We start from the raw sequence: 14,330 nt of genomic DNA on the forward strand, positions 1-14,330 counted from the left end.
TTTTTTAAACAAACAAAAAACTAAACAATCTGCATCTGTGGACACCAACTGAAAAAAAATCTAATAGTCTAATAGAAGTAAGAATTAAATTTTTAATTAGAAGTGCCCTGAAATGCACTCGAGAAAGAAATACTGCTCTTTTTTACTTGGTATGTGTGCAAGGCTATGAAAGATTAATTCATTTAATGTGTGTGTGTGTGTGTGTGTGTGTGTGTGTGTGTGTGTGTGTGTGTGTGTGTGTGTGTGGGGTGTGTGTGTGTGTGTGTGTGTGTGTGTGTGTGTGTGTTAGGGCCCTGACACAGTCAACAATGAAAAATGAGCAACGAAGCCTTGAGCAGAGATGGGGATTGACAGCTGAGACAAAACCACCAACATAACATGGTGCACAAGAAGAGTCAAAATATTCATGCAAGCAGTGCTTCTAAGAGTTGTTAAGCAAATTATCTCACAGATCCACAAAATGCATTAAAACTGGATTGGAAAAGATGAAATAGTTGCATCCTGTGCAGGGAGCTGATCAGTCAGGTGTTTGAACATGAGTCCGTGCAGAAGTTCTTTGCATGTGCATGTTTTTTTCAGTATGAGGTGATGGTGACTGTTGCTCGAAAGATGAAGCAAATGTATTGCCAGTCATGCTTTTTTCTATTTATCCTCTTCAAACCATCTCCAACTAGTCTGTAAACCTGGAGTGCTCTGGACCTCCCGCAGAGAAGAGGATGGGGACTGCCATCAGGATGTATGTGTTTCTGTATATTGTTTGTGTGCGAGAGATGGAAAAAGAGTGAGCTGAAGAGGGTGGAAGAGGCCATCTGCTTAAGAAGCCTCATTACCAGGCGTGTCAACCAGGCATGCTCTCCATCAGCGACAGAGCTCAGAGAGACACTAGGAGATAATCAGAAAGAGAAGAGAAGGAGGAGGCAAGCTGAAAGAGAGAGGAAGGGGGATCTGTTTAAGAGTTGTTAAGAACTAGAAGAGTGATAGAGAGTGGACTGATGAAACAGGTAGACAGAAGGTTCAGAGGATATAAGACAGAGGATGAGGTTGAAGTATAAATGTTCAGCAAGGAAACCAAACTACATTAGCCACTAAACAACAACAGCTTGATTGGAAAAGAAGATTTTGTCATTCTCCAATATTTATTTTGTGCCTGTGAGAGGGTAGAACTGAGATCATTTTTGTTGATCAGGAAATAATGGGTATTTTTTGGTCATAGTGGAAGTTCAAGTACATTTCCTGGAGAGTCTGGTGCAGAATACACCAGACCTTTCAGCTTCAGTGTGGAACATAAATAATGATTAGTTTTAACTGATGTATTCTCCTGATTTTTGTATCTGAAGAAAAAAATCTTTGCGCAGCTTTGAGGGCATATGAAAGGATTTGTCTGTGCTGTTCTCACTGGTTTGAAGTTGGGAGGGTGAGCTGGAAAATGTGATGCTCTACATTTCTCTTCATCGATAATGAGCTATCAATATTTGAATCTGAGGATTTTTTCTGTTTGTTTGTTTGTTTCTCTTAGTTGCCTCAGCATTGACTTTTGAGTGTTAAACACTTTGGGGTATTTTTCCCCCTTAAACTTGGATTCACTGTTGATTTATTATCTTTGCTTGTTGAAATTTTTTGAGACAACGTGAAATCGGGGTCTCACAGCCACCATTATTTGCTGATATTATATGGAGTGATTGAAATAATGAAAAAAGATCAACAGATTGATGAGAAAACACTGAGGTTTTGGCAAGTGATAATCAGTGAACATTATGTTGAGTACTAATGCCAATACATTGCTATTAGCAAAAACAGTATGCACTGGTCAGCCAAAACATGAAAAATCGGTCTGTGGTTTAAGGCCACAGACCTAGAGACTGGTCGGCGACCTGCTGGAAACCACTCGTTGCTTCTAAAAAAATTTATATTCCCTGAGTGGTTGCTGGAGGCTGCTGGCAGTCACTAGGTGAAATTGGCTGCAAAGAGCTATATGGACTTGCACCAAAAACTGCCTTGATTATTAACAGATTGCTGTGGTCGCCTGTAATTTGCATGTAAGACAGTGCGTTGTTTGCAGTTGCCAAATACTCATCAAGTAGCAGTGAAACTGTGAGAATTGCAGCGCAAACTGGAAACGGAGTTTGCCTTCAAAGTAAAAGTGCACCATTCAAAATGATTGGTTGTACTGGTAAGGTACAACCTTACTTTGAAGTTTGGGGTGCACGTTTACAAGTTTCGCTGTCGCTCAGTGAGTAGCTCACAAGTGTTTGCAGACAAGTTGGTTGGTTTTCCATGCAAACTTCAGGTGACCATGCCAATCTGCTATTGACCACCAGGAATCACAAGGTTTTTGGTGTCGCACGCTCTTTGCGACCGATTTCACCAGGCAACATGCAACAAATCTCCAGCAAACACTCACTAACCACTTTGAGAATACTTTTTTTTCTCTAGTGGCCAGAGTTTGCCAGGGTATACTGACAGGTAGGGGTATGTAACTGGGTCCCCTCTTTCCACTAAAACATTAATGTGGTTTTAATATGTGGAAATTTTGTGTTGGTGGATGCTTCTGAATTATTTTGCTCCTGCACATTCCTTGATTTCATATACTCTTATAACTTAGCATGAGTCTTCTTGCAATATAAGTTTTAAACTCTGACTTTCTATCAGATGAGAGCCAGTATGATGCATGGGACTCTGGCACCAAACCAAACAACTGTATTGATAAAAGATAGCAAAATGTCAAGAATATGTGGCTGTCACTGGGGAAAAAATGTAAAAGTTCTGAGAAGTTGCCAGAAAGTTAACTTGTTGGAGTTATGTGTGTATTAATGTGAGTATTACCAGCCTGATTTGCATGAATAGATGTCAAGTATAGTCACTAGAGACACTAGTGTGGATTGAATCCAGACAAGGCTTGTAAACCAACTGAGAAATCAGCATTTGTATTCAGTGAATTCATGTGACTTACTCATAATCTACTGTCCTGCAGAAACCCCATGCTGCCTCTTAGACAAGATGCAAAAATGTAAGGACGAGTGAGAAAACTGATTGATTTCCCTGTTGATGTTTATCACACTTTAAGTGTAATTAAAGGTGCAGACTAATCCTGTGATATATTTTCTCCTTGGCAGGATCTATTTCAAAAAATATAACAAGTAGTTAATTTGCTGATAAAAAAAGTCTCTTCATAGCAACTACAGATGTGTTTATAAGTTTATGGTAATGTGGATTTAACCAAGCTGGGCCAAATGCGATGAGATGTGAACTCACCAGAGGCGCCGCAATGAAGGCGATGTGAATCCAGAATGGGTTTTTCTGCTCATCAGAGAAATCAACATTTTTATGAGGTGAATTCATCCCAACGTTATAACGTTTCTAAAATATGTTGATCTCACTCTGCTATGTTAATGTGAGAGCAGCCGAGCTTAGCTGAATGGATTTGATGGTATACACAGGGGGGGGGAAGCTCACTTTTTCTCAGCCTGGTACCCAAATTCAGTGAATATAATCAATGTGTCCTAGAAAATAAAGGTAGAGGGAGTGAAGAAAGGAAGGAAAGATAGGTACAGGGAAGAATAAAAGCAGAATAGGCAGGAAGATATGAATGATTCAAAAAAGTTTTCTTGGGTTTAGGAAGTGCTGTCATAAAAGTTGTAGATGCATGCAGAATGTAGATACATATGTCCTTTTGCTTTATACAACTTGCAATTACATGTTATGCTTTTAATTGTCTTTTCTACAATTTCTACTAACTTTTGACAGGAATAGTGTAATACAAGAGAAATCACTGTGTTTCTCATGCGAGTTTTTGTACATTGGAACAACTACACTTACCAAAGTTCACATTTCTTGTTCATTCTAACCAATCATCAGGCCTCCATCCACTTCACCACCACTGCAACAACAACTCGTGTCTTGTGACACCGTAGCCAAGAATTAATAAATGACATTGTGCCAAAAACATAGATCACATTTCCGCTAACAGGTGTTTGTGTTTCTGTGTGCTTCGGAGGAGTCTGGGTGCTAAATTTAGGCAGGTGCTAAGTTGGAACATAGCTGGATGCCTCCAATCAATAAGTGGAAGAGAGCTGGAAGCTGCAGGAGAAGAGAGACACAGTCAATTGCACGGACTGATTTAAGTTTTAAATGTGAATTAGTTTATTCTCTCTCTTGTACAGTTAAATAAAACTAATAGCCTGTGTCTGACCACCTTTTGCCTTTAACAAAACACGAAAAGTTAGGGCGTTCTTTTTTCTCCATAACAATCGATATTAAAATATATCATGAGATGAATTAAATTCACTATGTCAAACAAGCTTAAAGATTACTTTTTACTACTAAGTGAGCAATCATGAGGTTGATTGCTGATTTAATTGCTGATGTGGCGTTCACTGTCCTTATACCAGTGTCTGTTGTGATGAAGACTTCAGTCCTAAAACAATGGCTTTGCCAACCCAGCTCGAAGACATTTACTTTCCAGATTCCAATGATGGACAGTGAGTTGGACATTGAGTCTTATATGTGGTTCTGATGTCCGACTTGACCGCAAATCCAATGTGGTAGCAGAGCATATAGCACTTTGCGGCTCATTTTTAGTGGATTCTCTATACTTTGTCTATAACTGAGGAACTGCCATCTAAGAGAAATGTTTATGGCCAGGGAGTTGGTAATGAGGGTTAGCTACTGTAATAACTCAGTTAAATCTTATATTTTTGACTGTGCTTACTGGTGTCATGCGTTTTGCACTAAGGTAGACTGTTACATCTTTGATACCACTATAGCTCTCTTTGTTTTGTTTTGTTTGTTTTATTTTTTTGTGTACTAAGGTATTGAACTGGAGAAAGTGGACACTATGGTTTGTCGTTGCGCAGATATCCCAATTGTTGTTTTAGGGGGACCACCAGCACTTGCTTGGATCTGGAACCGTAAAGTCTTGTAAACATTGTTTGTGCTCCAAAGGATGGAAATGCTTCAGAAATAAGCTTTGTTTTTACCATAATCTGCAGTGCTTGCAACTTTGTGCCAGACTTTAAAAAGCCAAAATATCTCCACAACACTGCATTTCTCTGATCCTTCTTTTCAACAGTGTCCTTGTCTTTTGGGCCTAGAGCTATATTCACTGGAGTGTCTTTGTTGGTAATGCTGTCTCTTGACTTGTCTTTAACATTTTCTGTTGCCACTTTCTCTTTTATCTTACTCCTCGTATGCTGGTGTACATGGCAGTGGCAGCAGTATCCCAAAGGTTTGTACATGTGCCATGCCTCCTTGTACTTTTTCACTGTTGTTGTCAACCTACCCTGATGTGGCTGTAACTCCACTCCAGAAGATTTCTCATGATTATTATCATTGCCTTTTTATGCCGGCTGTCAACAAACTTGGATGGAATGAGTGTTATCAATATTGTATTCACCATGCATTGCATTAATTACTTTCATCAGTTTACTTGCCAGCCTTACCACCAATTGTAAAAGGCACACAGCATGTAGAAAAACAAATCTTTTGTGGATTTAGAAATCTAAAATGTTTGCACAGTGCTGTAGGTCACACTATGGATTCATTGTTAAGTGATACATGCTATCTCTTAAAAGTAAAGAAAACTAGCAGGACTTTTTTTTTGGAAATAATTATGTAAGTAACGACTCCACAAATTATTTCCATAATACTTTTGAGGCACTCGTAATTCATTCACTGAACTTTAGACCTTTATATGCTGCATTTTTCTTATTTTAGAAGTAATGCATAAACATGTGATACATAAACACGCGGGACATTGTCTCTACTAATGCATGTGTGATATGGTTGTCAGAAGATTTGATTCAGTTAGCTTTGCATATTTGATTATTTGTGTGCATCATTGTTTGTGAATGTGTTCGATGCTTATTACAGCAGGATTTTAATATTTGACTTGTGTTCTTCCCCGTGGGGCTTTGCCGCCTCCTAAAAAGCGCATCTTCCACAGAAAAAAAAAATCTAGGTCTGTGCATGTGTGTGTATGCCCATGTGTGTGAGTGTTTCTTTGCTGTTTTGTTGTCAGAACAGCATTGATAATGCTGAGGAGAAAATCAATAGTTAATTCTACCAGGGACACAATAGCTACTCTGCCCAGCTCCATTCTGTGGTGGGCTTAGACACAGAAACAAACAGGGCATGTGCTGATGAATTGGTAAGTGTGTGGTGTGTGTGTGTATGCAGTAACTGCAGCACTCAGACTGCTTAATGTGCCTAAAAAATAAACTAGACTGTGACATAGATTTGTAGGACGCAACACACTGTAAAAACTGTAAAATACTGGATGACAACGTTTTTAGGAATGCAACCCCTACCACTGTTTTGAATACATTACTTATTTAGGTTACACTGAGCTGCGCTATAACCAAGTGTGTCTGCAGCAAGGAATACATGGGAAAATAATGGAAATTAATACAAATTAATACATAATGCATTCTTCTAATAGCACCGACTTCCCACATTGAGAGGCGTCAAAATAGAAAAAGTGTTCTGTGAAGTAGTAATACCAGTACTTCAACTTACATTTTAGAGGGGCATTGCAGAAATAACTACCCAAATTACCCATCTTTCATTCCTCTAACCTTTTTTTTGGTATTTCGACACATCAAATGCTGCTGTGTGGGTAAAATTGCTCTCCAGTAGAAATAAATCTTTCAGCCTATCAGGTAGCTTATCTTGAAGAGTATAGAGCACAAAATGGGTTACTCGTTGGGGGTTTTACAGTAAAGTCATCATAACTATTAAACATAGTACTGGAAACAGCTAAAGGTGTGCAGGAACCATAATTTGTTATGCCGGTTTTTTTTTTTTCAGCTTTAATTCCAAGTCAAATAAGTAAAGGTTATAATAAATGCAACTCACTCAGTGTTTACACTGTGGAGTAATATTATTCCTTTAGCTAACCAGTTATGTATTTGGTTTATAAAAAGTCCAAAAATGTAAAAAAAAAAAAAAAGACAGTTGAGTGTAACGTTTTCACAAATGGTACAGCAGTAATTCAGAAACATGGTGATCAAGCTTTTTATAATGGGGTGGGACTTCATGCGATGCGCATGCCACAAAAAGAAACAGTGCACTCTTCCTGGGATATCATTCAACAAGGAGCGTTCATGATACTTAGAGTTAGAGTTTTGCATTAAACACTATCTAAATAATCTTCCTCAAAATAGGAAATGTTGTACCTATTTCGATTGTTTTTTTCTTTTTAAAGAAGCTGAACTCTTCTGATTCTCAAATTCCTATCAACTGAATAGACAATGTGCATTCAAATATTGATGCATAAATGTCTGTGTTGGATAGAAGGTTAGTAAAGCAGACAGTCAAATCCATGTATGCATGCTAGGGGATTTGATGTTATGAACTTGTGGCAAAAACACAGCATGTTTGACATACAGATACGCTGCTACAAAACCAGAGGCTGCTGACCCTTACACACATAAACACACACATCTGCAGCTGCAAAGGTTTTGGAATGACCTCTGTTTTTTTTTTATCTCTCTATGTCAGTCTCTCATCTCTCTCTTGCTCTCTGATCTTCCTGGGTGCTTATATTTTTCCAAGGAGGTTCCTGTGGTAACACATGGTGTCAATAATGAGCCCCCTACACACACACACAGACACACACACACACACACGCACACACACACACACACACACACACACACACACACACACACACACACTTTGCAGAAATGCACACAGACATCCCCCCTTCCTCCCCTACTCGTACTCCTCTTTCCTTCCTGTCCACCTCCGCTTTTTCTTTCCATCTCTCCTTTCATTCATTGGCTGCTTGATTGCTTCTCTCCCAGACTATTTTTTTTCAATATGTTCTTGTTTTGTTTTTGGGTTGTTTTTTTTTTTATCACTTCTTCTATCTCTATGCTTGTATCTAATCAGCAATAATCAGTAATTTTTTTTGAAAATGTCTACATTTTAGAATTTTAGATCAAAATATCTGTCTACATTTTTAAAGGTACACCAGTGATGTGTAGTTTTTGCACATTACTTTAAGCATTCTGGAGTTTCTACATTTCATATCCTTGCACCTCTCTTCCTCCTTCTACATTTCCCCCCTTAACTTTTCTTCCACGTCCTTTTGGGCATCTTCCTTTCATCCTGTGTAGGAGTACTCTTGACAACCTCTGTGGCCATAGCTGAGCGCAATGTCTGCCCTCAGTTTGTTTGTCTAGCTACTCCCTCACTGCTGGTTTCTGGAGGTCTTATTGTTTTGTTCCAACTCAAATCAGTTGAGTTCAGAACCTCTGTTTATCCACAGTGAACACAGTGAGAGCAAGATGTCTTTTACAGGAGAAATCTGCCTGACACAGGCAGTTGAAAGACAACCATAAAGCAAGACAAACACCCCCCGGCTTTATTTTGGATTTTTTTAGCTTGTTAAATTTGGTTTGTGGAAGTTTTTTTCCTTCTGTGTTAAAGTTTGAGAACTAGGGCTCAGCTTGTTGATTTGGGTCCAGGCTCTTCCTTTAAGCTGTCTTTACATTTTATCTAGGTCATGAACCTAAAGCATTGAGTTACACCAAAATAGTTTCTTAATCAAAGTTTGTGCTGTAGCTACACACAAATTAATCCTATTCTAAAGATCAAATGTGTGGATATTATGTCTCCTGAGTTATATTCAAGGCACATCTTTTAGATGAAGTCAAAATAAACTTGAAAATCTTTTGCTCATGTCTAGTTGAGAACAAAAATTTGACGTCCCTGTGTTTCCAGGGAATTCTTGCCAAATTTATTCATTTTCCCTAGGATCAATCAGAGTGATCCTGGGAATTCCAAATATGGTATTTCCTGGTATTTCTAAAGGTTAAAGCAGGATTGGCAGATCCATGTTCAAATTTACTTCTATCTCTAGCTCTAGTATTCTTCTATTGTACATTTTTATTAATTACCTAATTTTAAAGATTAGGCCAACAAATAATGCATATATTAAGTTCAATAAAGACAACCTTTAGAGGAATTAAGATGTTAGATTTTTCTGCAGTTTAAAAAGTAAATAAAAGTGTTTATATCTAGAATAGTAACAACCTGAAGAAAGAAATTGATGACACGGTTTCAGGCATATTGCGAGCAAGGCATATTGCACACATTGACCTTGCACTAAATATGGTGTGTATTAAGACTGAAACAAGGGATAGTATTGCTGAAAAATGTAAATTAAAATCTCACAACACACCTAACCAGAGAATAAGCCATAAATAAGATGAACCAAAAACTGAAAAAAAGAAAAACAACAAAGAAGTCTGTAGAAAAAGTATTACCTGCTCTCACAACCAATTAATTTCAGTTCAATTTATCCGATTTTATTTATATTGCTTATTTCACAACAATAGACGCTTCATATTGTAAGGTAAATTCTAAGGTACCTTACAATATTAGAAAGAAACCCCAACAATCACACAACCAGTATGCAATCTTGACCATCAATATAATGTCATTATATCCTGGGATGTCACGTGAACTGACACTTGAACCAACTTTTGATACCTTTCAATACAAAAAGTCTGAAAACCAAATGGTATTTATTCTTTTAAGTACCACAGGCAACATATGAAAGCAACCCCTAACCCTAGGCTGCAATTCTTCCAGGCAGCAAACGACTACAAGTCTTCTAATCTACCCTTGCATGCTGAAAAAGGACAGTCACAAGCTTAGGGAAAACAACTCATGTCATTGCACTAATAGCTTCTTTATAATTATAAAAGGACCACCAGCAGACTGACTACTCAACGAGTACACTCACCCATTGCAGTGACATCTGAGTGAAGATAATGCTTTTTGACTTCAGACCTGTTACATTTATGGCATTGCACTTTGAGACACTTTTGCCCTGTTTTTAATTTCAAACCACAGTCTTGTTTATAGACACACAACAGAAGAAACCATGGCTTGCATGTCTTGTGTAGTGCACACCAGACACATGGTCTACACATGTTATAACTTTTTTGTCTGGATTCTTTGTTTGTCTCCTTGCCTTGTTGCTTAATAACATGGTTCTTATTCTTGAGGGGAACATAAACTGCCATACTTATAGTTTTTGCCTATTTTTATTTGTGTGATCTTTATAGAAAATACTTGAAATTACTTGATTTTGTGTATGTTTCCCCAGCAATTGAAGTAGTCATTTCTGTATGTGTTCATGGAGAGGTATACGGGAATTTTTTTATCGTGATGTTTTTTTAATTACAAATAAAGGCTGATAAAAATAGCAATTTAGAGTAAGTTTTAATCCTCGTGTCTTCTAGAAAATTGTGAAAAATTAGGTCAAGAATATAACATTGAGATTTAGCTCAGAGTTTTTCACGACACATTTTGGTAAAACATTTTTTTTCCCAGAAAAATTTCAGAGGCCCACTCAGTCTCGACAGAAAACCCCTTGTTTCAGACTCCCACCAACATCGCAATGCTTTATAGATCATGTTTCAAAAGCGGATTTTTACACTTTAGTTGGCAAGTCTGCTGTGGGCCACTGAGGAGTAGGAATGTCTGAGCTCAGACTGCTTGTTAGACTGGGGTTTATCTGAACTCTGCTCAATACCAGTTGTTTTTAGTGGTTGTTAGAAATTACCAATTACCTCAACCACAACATCCCCGTTCAACACATGGTCCCAAATCTGGGTACAATATGTGTGTGTGTGTGACAAAAAACAAATACAACTGCATCATGAGGATATGGCTTTTTGTTGATCCATCTGTTTTTTATTTCTCCATCTAGCTGTCTAGCTTTTATGTCATGAAGTTCATAATAACCTCTACCCTCTTACATTCATGAACTTTGACCTGCAAGGGTCACCGTCCTCGACCTTTTATTATTGTAACCAAGGCCATTTGTGTGGTCCAAGTTGAGATATCTAAGATTATTCCAGAGCTATACCCACAATGGCTGTGGTTGAGCTCCAGAGTTCAGTTTGCATCAAGGCGAATAAGGAGGGGTATTAAAGAATTGAATCTACTGGCTGCATTAGAACTGCATTTCGATGCATATATAGAACCTTTCCATCATCAGTTCCATGGTTGCAGAGAGTTGGTGTAATTAGGTCAACAAATTAAATCACAATTTGTTCAGCACTCCTACGAAATGGCTTGAATGCAGTGTTTACTTTCTGTGAATCTCTAAGACAAAGAGACAAAGACAGATACCTGTTAAATAGGCAATCTCTGTTTTGAAGGCACCCATTTTCTTTGATTTTTTTGTTTAAATTTATATATTTTTATGTTCTGCTTTATCAAAAATCACTACCAAGGACACTATTTGACTGGAAAGTAAATTTTTGTACAATTTTTTTCTCAAGGTTGACTGCTTTTGGAGCAAGAGCTTTTCAGTCTGTAGCTAAATACGATAGGCATTTAGCTACAGCCTTGTTTGTTTCTGCAAGACTTTTCTCAGCTTCAATCAGAGACTTTAAGATAAAAATAACATTTTTTAGACATAAGAGATGTGTAAACTGGGTAGTTGCTAATAGTTAAACCGCTAATTATATTGTGTGTGCCAGCCACCTTGATGTTTATGATAACTGTTTTGAACTGTTGTTGAAATGGGAGCTTTTATTACAACTTCGTAATGAACAGATTAATTACCAAGTTTGTTGTGGTGCTGTTCATGCGTTCAGCTGCTAGTGGTCTCAGCTGGCACAAAACGGCACTGATGTAAACAAGTATCTAATCTGATAGTAATTTTTAGCATCAATTAGTATCCAAGTATACACTTTTTAAAAAACTCTCCTCAGTACGTATACGTACTGTGTTGGCATGTTTTTAGAATTTGGCACTGAACGATATTCATTCATTAGTATTCATTCTGGTGACATCCCTACCTTATATATTATTTGCTGCTGAATCAAGTAGTTAAAGCTTGGGGAGTTTATGAGGGATTTTTGACTTCGTCATCTTCACTTCCATGCCATCAGACTTATATCCACTTATATGTCTTTTCTTTTCCCTGCCTCCCCACTGATACTGTAGTAGAGAAACTAACATGAACATAAATGAGTTAAAATCAGTAGAGACTCTCACAATTGTTAATAAAAACTTTTTATTATTTATTTTCCCCTTTGGAGAGAAGAACACACACAAAGTTGCACCGTTTGGACACTGCAAACAGACTACCTAGACTTTACCTATTTTTATTAATGTGTTCCTCCACTACTCATAATCAGTAGCTTTTTTTCATTTGTAACTTTTAATTAATTTCAAATATGTGCAGTCAGCTTGACTGACAGGTGGATAAATGAATGAATAAAAGTCTAGGGCTTCCTAACCCAACAATTGCCATTTCTGGTGTTACTGACAGATCTGTATGCAGTGCACACATTCTGTGCAGCACAGCTCCTAGATAGAAGTGCGCGCGTGCACACACACACACACACACACACACACACACACACACACACACACACACACACACACACACACACACACACACACACACACACACACACAGAAAGAGGCAGCAAACAGAAAGGCCATTATTTTGGGGCTGAATGTTTGTGTGATTGAGCTGATAAAGCATCAGAGGAATAAGGGTCTATTAGACTGGCCTGGTTAGCTATGGATTTAACATTTATACACACCTCTATGTGTGTGTAGGTGTGTGACAAAGAAAGTGAAAAATACAGATGGTGCAGAGTGAAGGAGGGAGAAAGAGGTATGTGTTGTGTATACAATTTTTCCATTATTCCAGTTGCTTTTCTCATCAATATTGTGTGTGTGTGTGTGTGTGTGTGTGTGTGTGTGTGTGTGTGTGTGTGTGTGTGTGTGTGTGTGTGTACATGTGTGCACAGAAAGGAACATACTCTATATGTAATTTCACATTTCCATTATATTTTTTTGTGTTTCCATTATTATGGTCCAAGGCAAATCCACAGAGAGCCTAATGCAGAGCAAATGCTCACATCTGACATGAGATGGAAATACGTGAAAAATGGTTGTGTGTGTATGTGTGCATGTGTGTGGACGGGGGGCCCATAACCTCTGCAGCCCCGCAATAATAGACTGGTGACACCCGGGATTTGGGACTGCGGGCTCGGGATTGGACAAGGCTGGTATGAAGTAAAATATTCCACACTGTCATTTCCTTTTCGGGCTAGCAGAGATGGAGCTAAGTAGTTTTTCTAATAAATCATTTAATGGCTGGGCTTAAGGGGGCATGGAAGTATTGAGGCCCAGAACAAACACAGAAATGCAAAAGTGACACAAACTTAATTTGATGATGCCAGGAGGAATCAATAATGTTCTTGGTGAAAATCTCACAGGCTGGTGGCATAATTAAAAGGGCATGGCATTTCCTTTATATTTGTACATTTGTTTAATTACCTGCATCCAAAATTGACACACATTACTGTAATGGCTGATTGGTTTTAACCGAGTATGGATAAACCAAATCTATATTTTAACTTTAAATGTCTACTGAGGAAACCACTAGGAGCACCTCCAATTGTGATCCATGTCTCACTTTGCGCATTTTGGGCTGACTAGTGCACTATATTTCCTTTTAGTCAGTTTCAAATGAAACAAAATCAAGTAATGGACTTTGTATTTTACGTTTTTCACAGCTGCTTATCCAGTTTGAATAAAAAAGAAGTTGCAAACAAGCAATACCAAATCTTGTTTTGTTTCTTTAGTCCATTCCTGTGAACCCAGTATTTCCGGGATGCTTTCAGAGAAGGTTTAAAATTTGGCATGGACATTAATTTGGATTCACAAATGAACTGCTTAGAATTACAGGAATCCTAAAAAGTAGTTATTCAATGAAATACCAGAAAGCAGCGAAAGAAAGTTAGCTTTTGTCCTTTTCAAAAAATATATATAAAGAAGGTGACCGGTGAACTAAATAGTTGTTGCAGCTCTGTGTTTAATAATTGATTGGTAATTTTCGACAGAGAGAGATGAATAATCAGGACCCAGGGTGCTTTTTAGCTGAATTTGACTTTTGACCTTCTCCTTGTTGGAGGAAATTCCCCTGCTGGCATCAGTCAAGTATTAATCTGTTTAGTATCCTAAAATCAAGAGCAAATGTCAGATGCAGTAAAGCAATAAGAGGCAGGCTTTTTTAAAAAATACATCTTTGCATCCTCATTTTCCCCATTAAACCTTGACTGTGTTTTTTTTAACCATCTCTAAGATTCATACTTTATTTTTCTTCTGCTGACCTTGTTTGCCCCTGCAGAGAAAAAGTCAACCTAAGCGCTCAGCTGAGCCCAAGGCTTGTGCTGACAGTGGGTGGGAGGTGGGTGGTCTGTTAGCACATTTATTCCTAGGAGACCCCTGTGCTCTCTTCTTGCAACCCAACCAGCTCATTGTCCTCTGCTGGCCTAGGCCATGTT

The 14,330-nt window shown here is 38.1% G+C and overlaps 1 protein-coding gene across 6 annotated transcripts in view; it reads left to right on the plus strand.

Moving 5' to 3' along the window:
- Positions 1-14,330, plus strand: part of lama2 (laminin, alpha 2) — a 231,551-nt gene that overhangs the window by 2,147 nt on the left and 215,074 nt on the right. The gene's annotated exons all lie outside the window — the stretch shown is intronic.

This window comes from Astatotilapia calliptera, chromosome 15 (genome assembly GCF_900246225.1).
Source record: "Astatotilapia calliptera chromosome 15, fAstCal1.2, whole genome shotgun sequence".
Lineage (NCBI taxonomy): Eukaryota > Metazoa > Chordata > Actinopteri > Cichliformes > Cichlidae > Astatotilapia > Astatotilapia calliptera.